The sequence below is a fragment of the Channa argus genome, chromosome 3 (assembly GCF_033026475.1).
Source record: "Channa argus isolate prfri chromosome 3, Channa argus male v1.0, whole genome shotgun sequence".
Classification (NCBI taxonomy): domain Eukaryota; kingdom Metazoa; phylum Chordata; class Actinopteri; order Anabantiformes; family Channidae; genus Channa; species Channa argus.
The window spans coordinates 23,168,045-23,188,572 of record NC_090199.1 but is presented as its reverse complement, the minus strand read 5'-3'; positions in this window follow the sequence as shown (position 1 = coordinate 23,188,572).

The window sequence follows — 20,528 nt, the reverse complement described above, 5'->3', positions numbered from 1 at the left end:
TTCGCTGCACCAGGCGACATGTTGTTGCATTACAAAAACATCTTTCTTTTTTCATAGAAAAGCTCCAAATATTAATAAAAAACATCACTCTTTCACAGTTTCTGCAATAAGAAAGAGTCAACAGTGTTCTTGTGCGTGACCAGAGCTCTGTTCATGCTGCTCTTCTAGCACAAAATACACACATAACAGTTCTTCAACAAACTCACAATATCTGCTACTGAGACTGTTGGCTGTGATGGATCTATAGGCTCCCACTCGTTTGAGTATTTAAAAGAGAAATATCAACAGAGATGCATTAAAAGGGAGAGAGTGAGCAACAGCCCATAATACATTGCTTCTTCACTTGCTTCTCAAGCTCTTATTCAACAAATAAGAAAAGAAGATTTTTTTTTTATAGTGAGGAAACATGTCAACCCAGGTCTGTTGTGTGGCTCACTGTTGGGGGTCCATGGCACAGATGAAGAAGCTCGATCAGGCTGTGGATCCAGAGACATGACAGTGTTGCTTATAGTCTAGAACTGGAGTGTTTTGAATATGACCTTTGAACTGAAAACATAGCAAACCACCAGCTATACCTTTTGAAGTTATTGATTGGATTACAATCTCTTTTGACTGATATTGTAATTACCCAACAATTCTATGTCTGCTCTAGAGAAAGCAAATTATTGCAATTTAGACTCAATTGGTAACAAGGAAATATATCTGCAACAGGGATGATTTGGCTCCCTCATAGCTGTGATTGGGTTTATTGCACCTTGGAGCTCCATCGGCACACACATTCAATCATTTCTCTTCCACTTAACATGATTAAAAAAGATGCTACTCAAAATGGTGGTCTCCTTGGATTTGTCACTGAATGGTTCACATAACATCATTTCTGTAGCAAAAAATGAGCCCACATTGTCAATGATTCAATGTGAAGAGTTGAAACACTTAGTAAGCGCTTGCATGAAATTCTGCATATATTGTATGTATGTAAATCTGTTAGTTTTGACTTCACGTGATAATTAGTAAGAAAAACGTCAAGACGTCGAAAAATGACGATGCCACTCATACTCAAAAAGACAGTCTATCACTTCCCGAGAGTTTGTTTAGGAAGCTTCATAAATAACTCTCGAGTTCTACACTGAGGTGGGAATATTTTTAGTCCAATCAAACTTTCAGAGTGATTCAGAGATGCTTGTTAAGTACGCTCCCTGAGCTCTATTGACATGCAAACACCATGAGTAACAAAGATGGAAACGCTTCTGTGCCAGATACAGAGCCCAACACTTCACCTACACTGAAGGTAATTTTAGTTTTGCTAGTAGGAAGAAAATTGTGTTGCCAGGCATGAGACCTGGGCCCATTTTAAAATAATCTCTAATTTTGACTCATAAGTAGGGCTTAGGCACTTTGAGGTGAAGTAAATGTAAAGCTAAATAAAAATCTGTGAGTCAAATACTAACAGCACTGACTCCAGAGTGTTAAACAATTAGGATGTCTACCAAAAATGCTCTCCCTCAAAGACTGAGTCAGCCAATCACAGGCCTCCAAAGGTTATGTGTCACGGCTGCATCACACCATTCATCACGGTTTAGTACACACCTCTGAAAGCCCACTCATCACTTGTAATATCCAGTGTTTCATAGTTTCCAATAGCTTGAAACATAGGAGAGTTTACACTGTGATATAAACACATGATAATCATTTTTTTTGGGTCAGCATTAAAATAGCTGTTTGGAAAAATAATGACATAAATGACACTAAGGATCAGGTAGATTTGATTGTAACAGTTTCCCTTTGTTTTCTTTTTTCACGTTCAAAATCTGTGTCCTTATAGCAAATCAGCTGATCGTGTAATTCTATCACCCGTAAGTGAACTGATGTGGGATCAGTTCAGTTGTTGGTGGTTAAATGTGGGGATGAACTTAGGACAAATGCATCTCTCAGTTTGACATAGATGGTGTCAAACTGAGAGGAGAAATAGGAGAAATAGAGGCTGTACCACACAGAGTTTTCTTCCATATCTATCCATTCAGATTTCCCAGTCATGTTCTCTGCAATAATGCAACTGTATTAAACAAGGGCCTGTCAATTTAGTAAGTTACTACATGTTGCTGTCTCCTTTCAAGGACTAGTTGTCCTGAGTGTGCCAGTTACTATTAATATACCTGCTGTATGTTTTCAAAGACATTGCAAGCCGCACACATAGATGTTTGTTTTTGTTTTTTCTTAAGTTTTTGTCTTTTGGCCTCTTGGGGCTGAGGAACAAGCAGTACAATTGGCTTTGTTTACATGCACATGTTACCTGAATAACCTGGTTTCACTAAGCAAGCACATCCATTTTAATAAAGACAATCCACTTTATTGGTGCTCAGCTGACCCTTTGGCTATTTACATCAAACTAAAAAAAAAAACATTGTCCTAAAGTGGTTCAATGTTAATTTTGCACAGGTACCAGACCCCAGTGTTTAATTCGACATCCTCCCTGACATATAACATACTGGAAATACACCGATCAGCCATAACATTATGACCAAATACAGGTTAATTGAATAACATTGATTATCTTGTTAGAATGTCAACTGGAATTGGCTGAGATACATTGTGCATGAAGTTAATGTGTTGGAAGCAGAGAACAATGGCAAGCATAAGGATTTGAGCGACTTTGACAAGGGCCAAATTATTATTGCTTGATAACTTGGTATGCGCAACTCCGAAACTGCAGCACTTGTGGGATGTTCTCAGTCTGCAGTGGTCAGGATCTACAAAATGAATCCAGGGAAGGAAAGACAGTAAACTGGCCCAAGGTTCATAGCCTCTCAGAGCTCATTGATGAACGTGGGAAGTGAAGGCTCACCTGTGTAGTCCGATGCAATAGAAGAGCTACGGTAGCTCAAATTGCTGAAAACGTTATTGCTGGTTCCAAAAGAAAGGTGTTAAAACACACAGTACATTCAGGTTGTTGCGTATGGGGTTGCTTAGCTGCAGACTGCTCAGGGTGCCCATGCTGACTCATGTCCAATGCCAAAAGCACCTACAATTGATACGTGAGCATCAGAACTGAACAAGGGATCATTGGAAAAAGAAAGGTGGCCTGGTCAGATGAATCGTGCTTTAAGTTAAATGTGGACCTTCAAATGTGTGTTCACTGTTCATCTGGTGAAGTGATGAGACCAGGATGAACTATAAGAGTTAAATCCGTGGAGGCCCATCTTGCAAAAAAGAGGACTAAACGAATCTGCTGTTGACATCTTGTTGACATTGGCTTAAATGCGGGTCAACGATGACACCCACCGATTAATGTTACCGTTAGTACAAAATGAGGAGGCAGTGTTTTAGTGCAGTAAATTAGCCCTGAATGGCCAGTGTACTGTAAAAGGGGATCAGGTTAGTTATGTGCAAGTAATTGTAATGGTTGATATAGTGGCAGTTAAAAAAAACATGGAAAAGGTCATAGCAAACATTTTCATATGTAGTAGACATAAGCATCAACATTTAGTTGTGTCTTTAGCTGCTAACATCATATGGCCAGGATGACACAGGGATTGAACAGTTGGAGTCCCAGGACTGATGGATGAACAACCTTCTTTGCTGCGCTATATGAGGTTGATTAAACCCGTAACAAGCTGAAAGAGGCTCAAAAACAGCTTAGTAGAACATCAGAGTTTGATGATTTTGTTTATTTCCAGCTATCATTTAGTCGTTGTTTACCTAAAATACTTATTGGTAAAGCTTTCCAGACTTACTCGATACGAAAGCTGTAGCCCTCCGTACCCTGAGTGACAACTGTGAGACGTGAGTCATTGATCTGAAGGTATTGAGCCTCCTGGTGTTAAAGCTCCATTAACCGTAACACTGGTTCAGCTAATCACTCAAAACAGACAACTCGGTTTGATGTTAAGGTTACAGTTGCCCGTGACATATTCAAATGAGAACTTTTAGCTTTTATTAAGAGCCACTGTACTGTGTGGAGAGTGTTTTTCATTTACCAAGATGTGACACACAAGAGACAGTTACATCAGACTCTATGCACTGGAAAGAATAGAAAAAAATAAACTGCCTACTTCTAACATTTATCATGTTTACTCTGTGGTGTTGAATACGGGAAGTAAAAAAGCTGAAGATAGAATAAGTGACTGTTATTTGACAAAAAGTTTTTTTTAAACCAAGTTTAAAAGGTTTGAATTGACTGCAGATGAAAACGTATGAATTAATTTAGTTTCTCTCATATAAAAGGGTAAAAGTGCTGTATGGGCTGATTCAGTCTTTATTTAATAATGTTGAAGAAGCATATTGACAGTATCATGTCTGTATCATAGGCAAAGTCGTTTTTGCTTTTTTGTCTTTGTTTCAGAGCAACAAACCACTGAGGTGAATAAATATGATTGTAGACCTGACACAGACTCTGGCTATAGCTCTCTGACAAATTGATGTCTGGTTAGATGTTGAATGAAGGGCAAAATAAGATAATTGAGGGAGGAAAACAAGAAAATTACTAGATGCAAATTTTGACAACAGACAAAGTTTTGCATATAATAAGCCCTGGATTGAAGAGTGAATTATATATTGTAGTGGCTGTTGAACACAGAAAAAGAAGTTATCATTTTGAGCCCCACACTGTGGTTTTCATCTTCAGGAATGCCTTGACTGACACATAGACAAAGCATATTATGCAAAGCCCAAAACAACAGCTCTATAGGAGACAAAGGAAGATATTTCTCTCAGAGTGCGAGCCGCTGACCTTGTGGTTCTTAAATCGACGAGGCAATTAGACATTCCTGGCATTTGCAGAATTACATGTGGGCTCTTTACAATAGCTGTTCATTTTCAGCCTAGCTGTTTGTTAAGCTTATCCCTGAGCACGGCTCCCCTTGCAAAGAGCTGGAACAAGAAGCTATCGAATATGTCCATCCAAAGTTTAGCAAAATGAGGAGGAACAATTTGTTCATGTCACCTATTCTACAGGCAATCATCCATCTAGGCAGGACTACAATGCTGCTGGATTGCACCACTTATCACAAAGAAGAGTCGCTTAAGTATTCTGTCATCCATGCTTAAGTGTTTAATCTGTATTCTCATCATACAGTTTGCTTAAAGTATTTTAGAATTTCAATTGCGGCACAAATTATTAACATGGTGGTATTTCTGCAGGCAAACAGAGCCAACGCTACAGAGATAAGGCTGCAGCACATAGACACATTACATGTTGCAATGAATTCCAAAATGTCTTCATAGACGCTGCAAAGATATTAGAGCATCTTATAAATGTTAATTCTTACTTCATCAAGGAAAGTGTGGGGCAGGAGAGAGAGGCTGCAAAGGAATGAAATGTAAAGGTGTTAATTATGCGAGCGATGAGAAAGAGGTAAGAAGATGCACGGGCTGTCATAAGTGAGAGCCGAATGAAAGAAGAGTGAGATGAAGAGCGGTTAAAAGACAAAAATAGATATGATTGGAAAGTAGGGGTGAAGTTAGAAAATGGGAGAGAGAATAGAAATCATAAAGCATGGCAAAGATGCCTATTGGATTACTAAATTAGTAAAGAGCAAAAGAGGCAATGAGTGAGTCAGAAGAAGACAGGAGAAAAACAAAAGCATTTCTAAGCTCAGTGTAAAGAGATTAAAAGCAGAAAAGGAAAAATAAAATGAGACGGAGAGCACATCCTCCTCTGGCAGCAGAGCCATGTCTTCCCCCTCTCATTAGCTGCAGCTCTGTTGCTTAGGGGACTGAGTGGGCCGACCGTCGCCACGAAGATGGTTACCATTCCCCGCAGCAACAAATGCTGATTTTAATTATAGCCGACCTCTTTGTCACTCAGAGAGACAGACGCACACACATCGACTGACCAGAGTAACTCGATTGGAAACTTAAACAAGCACGAGACACCCTGGTGTCCTCTGATGTACAAATAACAGAGAGGTGGAGGGAGAGAAAGATGAGCAGCCAGCTGGTGGAATGAGTCGGGGACACGAGGGAGAGGAACTCAGGTGGGTGCTGCACAACATGACTGGTGAAGCCTTAGGCGTCCTGCAGTAGGACACGCTCATGCATTCAGTGTTTTATGTAAGCGTGCCGACTGGAACGCAGTAGAACACGGAGAAACACAGCAGCAGACAGGTGTCCTTGACAGCGATGCCACAGGAGACCAGAGGGAGCCTTTTTTCTCCTGCTGCGATATGACAAGAGACTAAAGCAGCAGATGTGGTTTGAATATGGCTGATGCTACTGTAGGCACAAGAAGGGAGAAAGATTTGTTGAGTTTTTGTGTGACTGCAAAGAGCTGCTCGAAACTTTCTCAGTGTTTAAGCTGTTCTATAAAAAGGCCCCAGCACAAGTAATCTCCTCTGCCTCTATCGAAGACTGAAAATGTCACAGCCCTGAAGAGTCAAACGCCTAGTGACAGTAGTGCAAACCTCCTTCGCTTGTTTTTTGACCGGAAAAGTTATTGTCCATTCACAACATTAGCTACTGTACCTGGGCATTGGGTACAAATACAGTATATAACACATCCTTGATGTGACAGTGCCGTTAGCACGGTGATGTCAGGGAGCTGTTGGAATAGGTCCATTGGGTAGTTGAGCGTGGTGATCTGTAGTTATCCTATTCTGTGCAGAGGCTCCATGTCAGCTTAAACTGGCACGTGTGCACATGTGCGTGAATGTGAGTGTGTTCACTGAAATGGAAATGGATGTATTCCAGGATACTGAGCTTTTCTCACATCAAACCGCTTATCCTAGAGGAACACAGCACTTCTTATCAGGTACAGAGCTGAAATCGCCACCAAGGAAAACGGACCATCCAGTACAACAGAAGCAGCTTGAGCTTCAAAAGGGCAAATGGATAAGAAAAAAATCAAGTCAGCCGAAAGAGCGTTTCAACAAGGCAGTGCTTTAGCCCCCATGTGTTTTGTAAAGTTGCAAACTGGTAAAAGGCCTGGAGACATATTTCCACATCTGAGTGCAAATGTGTCGTTTGAAAGGGACGGATTTTTATATTTGTTGTATGAAAGAGTTTTACACACCTTTCCTGTAATTTAAACACAATAGCAACCATTCTGGGTCCTAGTGTCCTCTTCAAAACCCACTGTCAACTTCATGCTATAACATAATTTTTACTGGTCCAAATCTTTTTGTTGCTAAGCAACAAAAGCCGCAGATGTGCTTGCAAAAAGGCAGAATTTTTAAGTCAACTGAAATTTTTTTGCTGACTTTATTGTTGTTGTTTTAAGCTCGCGATACACACTTAAAAAACAGCACAGTGTAATTTAGGTGTTTTCCTACTGATGCTGCCACATACAAAAGAGGTTTGCTTAGATCTTCTGTATGTGGCACAGTCCCCACAGAGGAATCCACCAGCAAAAATGATAAACCATTTGTGTTTTTCTGTTGTAGGACATAATGCTTAAGCAATTGTGTTAGACCTGTGTTGTTATGAAAAAATACACTTTGACAGAAATAAAGGGGTTAGTGTTTCAGTTTCTTTTGTTTATGTTTCTGTCCACCTGTGAGGATTTGGGATGTGTGTTTTTATATATTTTTAACTGTATTCTATTTCACACCGTTGGAAAGCGTCCAGTGCCCACAAAAAAAACTCTGGGAAAGTTAATACTGAATGAGAGCACAAACAAAAAATGATGCCACGTCCAATCCCAGCTGAAAAGAGCTGGTACAGAAATGATTTCCCATGAAATTATAGGGGCTTTATTAAATAGTAAATTACTACATGTGTTATTCAAAAAACAGATTTCTGGAAGCAGCAGCAGGCTTATGACTTCTGAATAATGAACAGACGTTAGCAGGTTATAAGAGCGGTAGTAAAGAAGAATTCGATTTGTGGCCTTTAAAAGAAAAGGACATTTCTAGTTCAAGCCCTATTCACACGATTTAATTAAATGCAATCATATGTAATCTGTGCTCATTTCAAAAAATTTAATGAGGCTTGACTGCAAATACATCAGCGAGTTTAGTCTTGTCATGCATTAAGGACAATAGGAAGCAAATCAAATTCCACTGATCTCATCATTTGGACATGCTCAGTCAGTGGGAAATGGGACATGAACAGTAAAATAATATACCTACTCACATTTAACATTTGTGCTTACTTACAACAGTCAAGAGAAAGTGTCACTTTAAAAATAAAGGGAAATGTGGAATGAAATTTAACAGACCTGCGTTAGAGACTGTGGTGTTTAATGGAGTGATTCAGTCTTCTGTTTTGATAAGTAATTGTTTTTTTCTTGCTCTTTCCTACCTTAGTGAAAAAGCCAGCACGTAGCGCAGCAACTCATGGTGTTGTTAGTGTTGACAGCAGCAACTCAGACCAGACGATTTCACTGAAATCCCTTGGTTGGTTTCCCACATGCCAATCGTCAGGCGTAGTTTTCTGTTGTATTTCTTTCTCACAGCTCTGTTTGAGAGTTAAGGGAAAAACAAGTCTGAAGCTCCTCTTGTGCACGATCCATTTCTCTAGGGGAGATGGGGTGATTTTAACATAACCTGCCCTGGTCAGTGGTTTTAATCCAGTTCACAGTGGGTATGTGGATCATTTTTCACAACTAAACCAATAAAAATTTCACCTGAATTTGCTTCAGCATACTTGATGGTCTACTTGTAATTTAAATCCCATCCATCATGTTGTCCTTGTATTTCAAAGTGTCTTTTTTTAATAAAATTTGTTCTTTTAATGGTTTTAATCGCCTCAGTGTGAAATGTTTTTTTCAATTTCCTGTTGCAACATGTTTGGTATTGTGTTGGTGAGACAGACTTCACCTGGATGTGGCTTCAGAACCTGCACATATGTCGTTCAGCATCATTAGTGGCTTCACAGATGTGCAAGTTACACATATTGTGTGCTAAATCCACCCAATCAACATCACCGATAACAGCTTTTGAACTGTGTGCTCTTAACAAGTCAGATGGTCCCTTTGGACTCGTGTCCCACTTTACCACGATCTATTTTAAACAAACTAAGTCTAAGAGACAGCAGTGGGTTTCTTGATCTTGTTTATATGTATATGTTTATTTATTTGCATTGGATGCAGTGATTTGGCAAATCAACATGCGGACAATGATCCGCTGTGGGGACCCTGAACTCACTGGAGAAGCCGAATGGACAGAAAAAAAATAAATTGTGGATGCAACTTTATTCTGTAAAGTGCCTTGAGATGACTTTGTTGTGAATTGGCGCTATATAAATAAAGTTGAATTAAATTGAATTGAACTGTGCAAACTGTGTTCCTGAGCCCATGCAGTGATTTCTACAAAAAAAGTATGTCTGTTCAGTCATTTTTTTTTCCATTTTATGAATAAAACATAGATTTAAACCTTTTTGGAAAAATAGTAATACTATATAATAATAATAATAATAATAATAATAATAATAATAATAATAATAATAATAATAATAATAATAATAATAATAATAATAATAATAATAATAACAACAACAACAATAATATAAGTTGGGCTAACAAAAATTCTCACTAAAAGAAAATGATAGAGGACAATACATTTTTATATAAATCATCTCATTTGCAACCTGAATGTCTTCACCAAATTTTATTACAATCCATGAAATACATGAAGAGACTGTCACTAAAATTTTACAGTTTTCAATTACAGTGGTTTCAGAGACAATATCAAAGAGTAGAACACAACCTCTGGGAACCATTGATGCCTCTACAAAATGTTATAGCAGTCTGGACAAAAGTGTGGACTGTCAATCCGACATTGTACACCTTTTCATTTAATGGATGCATTTAAATGTACAGAAGGAATGTGCTGTGTTTTCGTCATATTCATGGTACTAGAAATGATTGTGGGAGTAAGTTACACAAAAGTACTTGGCATGATCAGACGAAATAATTTCATTGCTTTTGCATTTCTAGAAATTAACTAGCTAAGGAATTTAGTCAAATTTCTATGAGGATTTGGGATCTATTTGACATCTATTACATCGTAATACCATGGTACAGTTTTGTAAGGGGCCAGAGCCACTAACATGCCCCAAAAACATTTTGGAAAATGAGAATATGCAGTTTATGATTTAGATGAGATCTGAACATCTAGCAGCTTGTCTGTCAATACTTATTTTGTCTGTTGGGGATGTAATTGGCTGTGGTCCTTGGTTGTCACCATGATGGACTAACACCACAGGAAGAGGGCACCTTTAAATCCTGCCTTCCTCTCTCTGAGCCAGACTATATGGATGTCATGTCATGTAACCTGTCAGTAGCGTTAACCTCTGGGGAACAGTGCAGCTCTCAGTAGCTTTACATCTATTAATATTGACATTCTGTGACCTTATAGCTATTTCGTTTGTCCTGAGTCACTCAGTCAACTTCCTCTCCCAGGGACATGCCATTTTACAGAGCAAATCTACCCTGTGCGCATTCATTAAAGTGTTGAATAATTTATCTTTGTCAGAATCTTTGCCTCCTGCTTATTGTGCTGACTACACATAATGTCAACAGTTAAATGGGTTTGAATGGGTTTCTATGTCTGACTGACAGAAAATGACTTTTTGTGAATTGAGACCTGCTTGTCTCCTCTGAGCATCTCCTCTGAGTTATTCATATGACACGGAAGCCAGTGGATTATATCAAATGCCCTGTGCGTGACCTCCATGTAAATAGGAAGATATTGGATTTCATACATCCTAGCTCCTTAGTGGAGGTTGTGGTAGGTGGACTGTTGTGTCTTTCGAACTGGTTAAGACTAGCTGTTTTCCACATGCTAGGATAAGCTAGCTGTCTCATCTGATAGCAAATACGCATATTTCTCTGACTGTAAAAAAACTCTGCAGGTGCTATTTATAATGCTCAGCGTGGACAAAGTAATAGGAAAACCACATAACATAATGAAATTCAATACCACAGTAGCACAAAGTATGATTCCAAAACAGCATGGAGCTGAATGAATTCTTGCTGCGACAAAGACTGGGTGGCAGGGGGGCGCGGTTAGTCTGGTTAAGTAAAAGGTAACACAAACTCAAAGTTGGATAAAACAAATCCAAAGCAATCATTAGCTCAAATTATGCCACCAGATGGCATTAACTTGGTTAGAGGGTAGACACCTGTCTCTGTCGCTTCACAGTTTTTTTTTCCTTTTTGACTTTTCAAAGGTTCAACTTTTCCTCCCTAAACGACACCACACAACCCAGATTTAGCCCTCGATTTCCATTGCTCTTGCTCAGCTCCAGACGGATTCTTTTTCATCGGCCTTTAAGGTTAAAAGTTTGCCTATCGCCTGGACTGCAGCAGCATCCATCTCTCTCTATGCCATCTGGGGTGGTGGTGGTGGTGGTGGTGGTGGTGGGGGTTGTGGGGGGTGCTCCTTTCAACCCCCAGGGCCTTTGCTCTGAGGGCAGGTGTAACAGAAGTAGCTTGTCTGCATCTTCGATCTCAGTTAACATTTCTTTTCCTCGCTGCTGCCCACAGTCCTCTGTGAACGAGCAACCTTGATAGGTAAAAATAGTAACACCAGCATGATTTGAGACTGTGTTTATAAAAAAGAAAAAAAAAAAGGAGTGCAAGGGGAAAGAAGTAGATAATGAGGGAGAGAGAGCCTGAGAAATATATGTGCCAGCCACAGAAGCCCTCAGAGCAGCCCAACTTTCAGCTGCGTAGGTGAGAAAGATTATGTGCCCCTGCTGGTTTGGCTGATTAGCAGCGACCTCTGCTACAGAGGCTGCGACATCACAAATGGCAGCCATTACCACACTTAGATCACAGCTGCGCAGCACGGAACTTCATTCAAAATTCAAGTTTTCTAATTTGAATATTATGGGCGAGCTTTGCTGCTTTTAACAAGTACTTCTTGGGCCTTTGTGTAGAGAAACAATCTATTAAAATCTGTGCTGATGTTAAAATCGGAGTCATGCCAGGATAAATGTTTTTGGTGATTATATGAAATCAAATGGAGAAATAAAAAACTGTACAACAGATGGCTTGTCTTTCTGTCCTCCCTCTTGATAGTCATACTAAGCACAACCTTGGTAAGGAACATGCTTTTGAACACAGGAATGAAATATCACATCAATTTTCAGTTCGTCTGAAGTTTGGAGTGAACTTCAAATGGCGCTGGGGTCAAACTTTAATGACGTAACTGTTATTTTGGCAGAACCCTGCACAGAGAGCCCTGCTGAATTCAGCATTAAAGCCCTAATGGTTTCCACCCAACCTGTCCTCAATCGATAAGTTGCTGGTGTAAGTACTTACTCTCAAATGAATTGGGAAAACATATTGGTGTGTTTCCTCCTCGTCCTCCTCCACCTCACAGCTCCCCACTGCTGTTGGTGCTGGTGGTTAACTTTTCCACCCGATAATGCAACAGCGTGGACCACTTATTGATTTGTTTGTATGGATACAAGTCAGCGCGCGCTCAGCTGAGCAGCGCTGTTCCATTTCTTTGCATTGAGCTGCGGCCTGCTGTGTCGATTCTTCAAATTAGGGCGTGACAAGACGGGATGGGAAATAGGCCACGTGTCAACTAATGACAAACATTGTACATTTTCGGCCAATTTGTTTTCTTTGCGCACTTGATGAAGTCAGTGATGAATCTAATCTGTGAAGTGCCCCTCACAATGACAACGAGCAATATGTCTTAGGCAAAGAGGGCTGCGTGCATAAGGCTGGTCTTCCACACCGAGCACTGTGATGAATGAGAGCTATTATACTTGATGCATGTAATTTCTGCACCATGTGGACTGCTAATATTAGACTGACCCCGCTTTTTCCCTGTTTTCTTTTTTTTTTTATTCTGCCCGCTCTCCCTCACCTGCTCTTTTCTTTCTTTGTGTAGCAAACCTGAAGGAGAAGAAGTTTGGTTCATGTGATATCCAGGTGGCTCTGTTCCAGCAACAGGGCAAAGATCTATTATGTGATAATTGGAGTTGCCTTTTAGCCACGGGAGTTCAGTTGCATGACCTAAGAGAGCGACATATGGAGGTGTGCATGTGTGTGTGTGTGTGGGTTGTTGTCATGGGAGACTTTCATCTCAGCAGTGCTTTAAGGCCAATATAGCAAATAGCACGAACTGACCAGATGCTTCACGTGCTGTTCAACTGCCAGCAATCACAGACTCCCTCCAGAAACACAACTGGCTGCCCCTATCTCGCCCTCTCTCTTTTTATCTTCACCTCTACTGTCTCTTTGCTCCTGTCGTGCTGCCATGTTGCTCTCCATCCTGTCACTCAAGCAGTTTTTATTCCTTGCCTTTTATCTGTCTTTTTATTTCAAAAACAAATCTGACTTCCTCGTTTCTGAGCGTGCACTTTAGATAGCTGTCTACATTTTAGGCATTCGTCTCCCCAGAGCCTTATTTATCTACTGTAATTCTCAGTTAAGGGTGCGATCATAATTGTCTTGACAGCCAAGCGGAGAGAAGAAGAACGGCCACTCAGTGTGGGGGTAGGCAGCCTTACACTCACACAGATCCATTGCTGTCAAGGTCCTTCTGTCCTTAGCCTAAAGCCCCTAGACACGGCTGGTCCTGTTGTCTGAGCAGATTAGCATTTAAAGAACAGCAAAACCATGCTCAAACAGTAGAAGTGTACCCACGTGCGTTTGCATACATATGTTGCAGACTGATACACATGCGCGGCAACGTAGTATGAGCACCTGGATACTGGCTGTAAGGTGTAGTGCCAGGTTACCATGGCGCCGGAAGATGCATGTCCGTGCAACTTGGCAACAAACGAAAAAAGAGAAGATATTTCTGAAGGGTTAAACCAAAGCTGTGTTTTGGGTTGGAATGTGATGACTCAGTCGTACTGAGCAACTTGGCAAATGACTCATTAATTTTGACAAACGGGAGACTAGTTCTGTTCAGGTCTCCACAGCTTTTTGGAGTTGATATTGAGCACATGATTTTATGATAATTTCAATCTGAAACTAAGGAACAATTGGCACTTGTACGCATTTGTGAACGTAAACAAACAACAGCTGTGTTTATGCAACTGATAAGAGGACATAGCAGTTAAAATCTTGTGTATCGCATTGTGCCAAATGCAAATCACATTTTAACATCAGAAGCATCTATAACACCAGCATTAGTAGAAGAAGCTCAGATTTAAATGTCACCATTGTAACAACAAGCCAAATGATAACAATTATGTGGGACAAGTGCAACATTCAAGCAGAATAGATTAAAGGCATTCTGCTGTCACATGCGAAATTCAAGTATAATCAGAAGATTACAGCACAGAGCCTTTACAACTGTAAGAATAACTAACAGCTCAGCACAATTTCGCACTTTTTATGAATAGTGCAGTGAACACACAAATTAAGGAACATGAGCAAACTTCACATGGTGAAATGTGCGGAAATAATTTGGTAAATGAAGAAAACCTCCACCAAAATACTGTCATGTGAACTTGGGATTTAAATATTTCCACGGTTGTGTACTTAAACTGTCAATACCCAAAAGAAAACAATTCAATTTAATTCCAAATTTGTGCCCTTTCGACCCCATCATTTAAATGGCTGGGCATCATGTGTACTCATCTAGATAATTGAATGAGAGATGGCTATTAATAGCCAGAGGTCAACGTGTGTAAAACAGGAAATAGACATCTCCCCTACATTAGCATGTGCTAAAATAAAAATTCTGCCTCTACCCAATCGTCTATCTGTGCAAAAGTGTATTAAAACATTTATCCGGAGACCTAAAAGGTTTCCGACATCCAAACTGGTCACACTAAGTGGGTATTTACTCAGTGGTCATTACAAAATTACTTTTTTTGTTCTATTCCTTTCCTTCCACTGCAGTTCAACCAAGAATGTGATACTAAAAAGACTGGAAGATGCCCACTTGATTTAATAAACACTGCATGCTTTTCAGTTGAATTTTTAGCTTTAAATACACATCTGAATACATATTTGCACAGAAAAAGACTTTGTCCTCCACCATTTCCATTGAAAAGACTTTTGGAAAAGTATCCACGCGGCCAGCATGAACAGTGGTAGTGAAAACAAGTGAGACCTCTTTCTGTATCATTGATGATCATGATTGGGAAGGTTTTAACCTCAAACTGAACCAGTTTGACAACTCAGTAGTCCTGGTGTAGTCATGAATTGGACATTAGTTTGAACTACTGTTGCGATCAGTGCGTCTACATATGTAGATTATACTGAACTCTGATGCAGCAGCTTGGATACATTCTAGTAATGGCCATTCTCAGATATCAGTCACACCTCCCTGATGTTTTGGTGCTGTTTCCATCTATGTTTTCAAAAACTGTTTTACAATTTTATAAAAAATGTATAAATAAATCTGCCCATTAACTGCTGTATCATTACAGTTAATTTTTCCTTACAGTGAAGTAAGATTTTGCTTGAGAAGATGGGTGATGACTGCTGAAAGTGACTCCTGAAACCCACAGTCTTTATTGTCTTTATATGGAGACCATCGTCACTGGAAATTGCCAGCTGCGGCTTTTAAGGCAGGCTGAGCGTAACTTGCTAAATTGTTGTTGTCGCTGACTTTGAAGCAAGGTAATGACACAAACATCACTCAAAATGCAATTACACCCCACCCTTTTCTTTCTAAGAGCCAATGGAGCGTTAAAGTGAATGAAGGGAAATGTAGTGTGAAACCAGTGAGGCTTCATGAGCTGGGCTAATGGTAGCCACAAATAGCTGGGCAGGAACCGGTCTGTCCATGAGGACTCACTCTTCCTCCTCCTATTCCCTTATTTTTAAACTCTAACCTGTCCTCCATCCTTTATGCCCCTATAGGTCATTTGGCCTTTCCATCTCATATGGCCCAATGAAGCATTTGTTGAGATAGCGCCAACATGAAGGCAACTGTCTGTTGAAATTGCAGCGCTTTTAGCAACAAAATGGCAGGTAATGTTTCGTAGAGCCGAAATGCCAAACAGTTTCACACTCGTTTTTTAAACAATCCAGAACATTTCTTATAAATTGTGCATAAGCAGTGTTAGATTCAGAGTTAGGCACAAAATTATTAGTCGGTAGTAAAAAAGTTGTGATGTGTCACATGACTTGCATGATCCATCATGTGACTCATTGCAACAAGAACTATAATAGTTGTTTCAAACTGTGCCTTGTGACCCCTTCACCATCACAACCTGACAAACGGAGAGTCTAAATATTACGTGACAGTCTGACATTCACTACAGCTACTAGATGTTGCCCAAATGTATCTGTTGGTTGTTTTTTGGCATCCATTACAAACTATATTCCAACATTCCGACATTTCACAAGAGGACAGTCTCAAAAGTCACACCCCACTGATGAAGTCAGATGAAGTAATGATTCAGTCCAAGTCCGATATAAAAGAGAGAGGAACTAAGGATAAATTACAAGATGACAAGCACAGTTTATCCGAGCTGGGAGTGAAGTGGTGGTATCCCAAGATGTGTTGTTGCAAGCTGGCCATGACAGGAATATGGATGCTCTGAAAACACTGAAAAAGATGTGTGTGTTTAGCCTGCACGTGTGTGTTGGGGGGATGTCACTTTTAATTTCTGTTCATTTAGGCGCCGTTTTGAGTTACAGGAACAAGCAGCATTCTCTTACATGCTGCAAACCCTGAGTAAGGGGAGACAGTTTCAGTCGTTTTCTCTAAAGGGACTGAGACTGACAGCGAGGGAAAGAGAACTGTGGAAACATGGTACAGACAGCACAAAGAGTACAAAAATACAATACAGAGGAAATGATAAAAAAATAAAGAGAGAAAATATTAAGAGAAGGTGGTGTATCACATGCAGAGAAGACTGTCTCTGAAAATCACCAAGGGAGGGAATGGAGAGAATAGCCTGTATTGTTTTTCTCTTTCCTTTGATTTTCTGCCCTCACCAATAACACCCCCTTCTGTACAGACACACAAACACAAGCACATACACATATACAGTGAGAGAAATACTCAGGGTTTGTTCTTCCTGTAACCAAAGACATTTCCAACTGGTTCTCTGTCTGTGAGCAGAAAAAAAAAATATTTGCCCTTGTTTTCTTGTTAAGGTCTGCAATGTCTCCCAGGGATTAAATAAATATGTCTCAGAGTGCTGTTCAACAGACACGCTGGTTTTATTGTGTGAAAATAGTCTATATAGATAAAGGGAAATTAATTTAGATACTCATGGCTAAGACATGAGTTTTTTCAGTGTAAAAAATAATAATAAACTCAGTACTACTAAAAACTGATTGTACCTCATATGGCTTTTAATGCACGTTTGCTTTTTCAAATAGTTATTGGTGGAAAAGTTCAACAAGTTCGAAATTGGTGAAGCACCCTTGTTTGTTTTCTGGCAAAAAGTATGAGAAAAGCAAAACTATCCGCACATTGATCTATATCTTGGCTCTGTCCAGGGGTGAATTATCCTTCTTATTTATCCCACAGAATAAATTAGAAGGGTGCTCATTTAACAATTTAACAATTTATTTAAGTATACCAGCAAATTTCTTCACAAGCATTTGACTAGAATTAAATTCATCCACATATTCAGACTTTTCACTCAACTACATCACTAGTGCTTGCTCCAACTACACCCACACACCACAGAGATGGCATTCATCAGTGGGACTGTGCAAGTCTTGGAAATCTTGCACTTAGGATACAGTGAGGATTTTTATATATATATAGTAATTTAACAATTTTCTTCACTAGTTGTGGTGGCTGTAGCCAGTCGTCCATGGACCACAGGGTCAGTGGTTCGGTCCCGACTATATGTCAGTGTGTCTCTGGGCAAGGCACTGAAAAAACTGTGCCAAATCAACATGTGGACAATGATCCGCTGTGGCGACCCTGAACTCACAGGATAAGCTGAAAAAAAGGACAAAAAAAACTACAATCCAACTAAACTAAACTAAAGTGAACTTCATGCTACGCCAAAACTTAACAAACCACCTTAAAACTTTCCCGTTTCCTAGAAAAATAGAGGATAACCCAAAGGCACATCGAATGACTCCTGGTCCATGTCTCAATACCTTGTGAAGGCCTATCAGAGCTCGAAGGGATGCTGGGCACAAGGACTGGAAGCTGTGCTTGTGAATGCCAATCAGACTCCGTCTCTAGAGACACTTCTTCCCCCAGTTCTTTTCTCCCTCTCTTTTTATCTCTCCTTTTTCTCTTGTCAGGCGGAAGTGAGTGCTCAGGGCTACACGTGTTAAGCAGATGTGTGGGAATTGAAGAGAACATCAATGTTAAGAGGAAAGGTGCACAGAAAAACCCCAGGCAACTCTGTTACTGGTGTAAGTATTCATATATGAGAGTCTCAAGAGAGTGACAATTTATTTGCAAATACAGGTGTGTGTGTGTGTGTGTGTGTGTGTGTGTGTGTGTGTCAGTGGAAAAGGCACATTCACACTTTATAGGTGTGTGGGGGCCTTTTTGTGTTTATACATGTTTATGTTCTGCTCAAGCATGTTTGTTTTGTGGGTGTAATCGGTATGCTTGTGTCCATATTAGTGAGCTGGATGTGAGTGTGAATATGTGCTCTTTATCCTTACGGAGGAGCAGCCGCTGGTACAGTGATAATAATGACTGTCAGTCAATTCTATTTATACCTGTGTGTCTATATAGGCTATTAAAAAACTCTATTTGTGCATGTGTTTATCCGTGCTCATGTTTATTTAACATGTGCTTATTGTTACATTCTTACACAAATGTGGGATTTATATATATAGAATATGAATGTACATAAAATGTGAGTAAATATTTGTGTTGTACAATTGTCATGCAGATGAACAGTAAAACAGAGGGCAACCAGTTCTCAGTTATCTTTCATAGTTTTTTACTGTAATAACCTCATGTACAAGTTTTTTTCTTGATTATAGTAGTAGTAGAGAGTAGATTATTGACAGCATGGTTACCAGTATTACCATTTTTTCTACAGCAATACTGTTATATTACCATGTACTGTACACAGTATAGTGTAGTACTTTATTGTAAATACGATGATAAACAATAAACAATATTGTTAACAATCCAAACACGGTACCATGTGTTTTTTAACTGACAGCGTTAATGACATTTTGTCTTTCCTGTAACCTTGCGTAGCAATTTTACTGTGTTCTTTACAACATATACTGTACAGTACTAGAGCAAGCAATGAAAAAATTATATGGAAAAGAAGAGAACATGAAAATCAATTATGTAAACCAGCATTTCGTTTTGAAAGGCAGCACCAACTAAAAAACGTAATTACTTAATTAATTTATATTTATGTAAAACAGTTTGCTCAGTGATAGTTCACTAGCTTGGGTGATTGATATACTGTATCTTGCCAGTTTAAGTCTTTTTTATTACAAAATACGCAATTTATCAGTGGGATGTAGAAATAACATCAGTCCAACCCATTAAAGAAGAGATTTTGAAACTTTTGCGCAAACTGCAAAATATGAAAGAATTGAATTATTTTTCTTGGGTTTTTTTTTCTTCTTCTTTTGTCTAAATGGTGTAAAATTTAGCTGATCGCAGTTAAATAATGCTTTATGTAAAAAAGTGCCTCAACAAATCACTATAATACAATACATTTTTACAAAACACTGGAAAGACACATCATCCCTTCAAACTAGGGCAACCTTCTTTGCTCAACATAGTTATTCACAGCAAGCATTTGTAAATGAACTTAAACAGGTTACTTTTATCATAAAGACAAAACTCCAAGTCTTTTCAGATTAGATTTGACCAAGTGTTTGTTCAAGACTCCGCTGACTGTTTAATATACAATACACTGTATTTAAGAAAACTCCTGTCCAGGGACAAGCGAACATATTGCCTTCTGGTTTACGTAAACAAATTTCTTCAGTGTTCTACAGCATAAATAACCGCATTGACGTGAAGCATAGCATACAGTATTTAATAGGCAGGGGAACAAGAACATATGAACTAGAACAAAAATTTGGATCTAACTGTGGTTGTGTTGGTGTGAAGTTCTATTCAATTAAGTTCTATTCACAGTCTGTGAGGTTCGTCAGAAGCTTGGGCACATTGGGGAAGACTGTGACAGATTGTTCAACAACTCTTCCTGTCCTTCCATGGCTGGCTTTAATCCCTCTTTCTGGAGTAATCACAAAGAATCACCTGAAAAACACGTTAGTTTGAAAGTAGAGGTTGAATAGAAATAAAGTCTGTTATTATTTATAAATTATGGCTGGGTGATATAAATAAAATCATATCAAAATATTTTTTAAAGAATATTGATGTGAAGACATTGAAGGGATGATTACTGGTGCTTTCATATTTACTTTGTAGATTTCTGATGAACACTCAGAAATGAAGTACATATTTTGGACATATTGACCAAAACACTCTTTACCAACACAAAATAACAACTATTTTTCACACCAATTATACTGTATATCAAATAATATTTCAGTTCCATCTATCAAAATTAAATCAAACCATGTTGATTTTTATAGGCACTGTAATAAGGAATGTGGATAAACATGTAAATATGTACCACTTGTATAATGTATATATGCTGTACTATGTAAATATTGTTTATAATTTGTTATTTATTCTAAAACCTCAGTGTTTGATGTTAGTGTGTTAAGTTGTACCTTTCATATGTGATCTGAC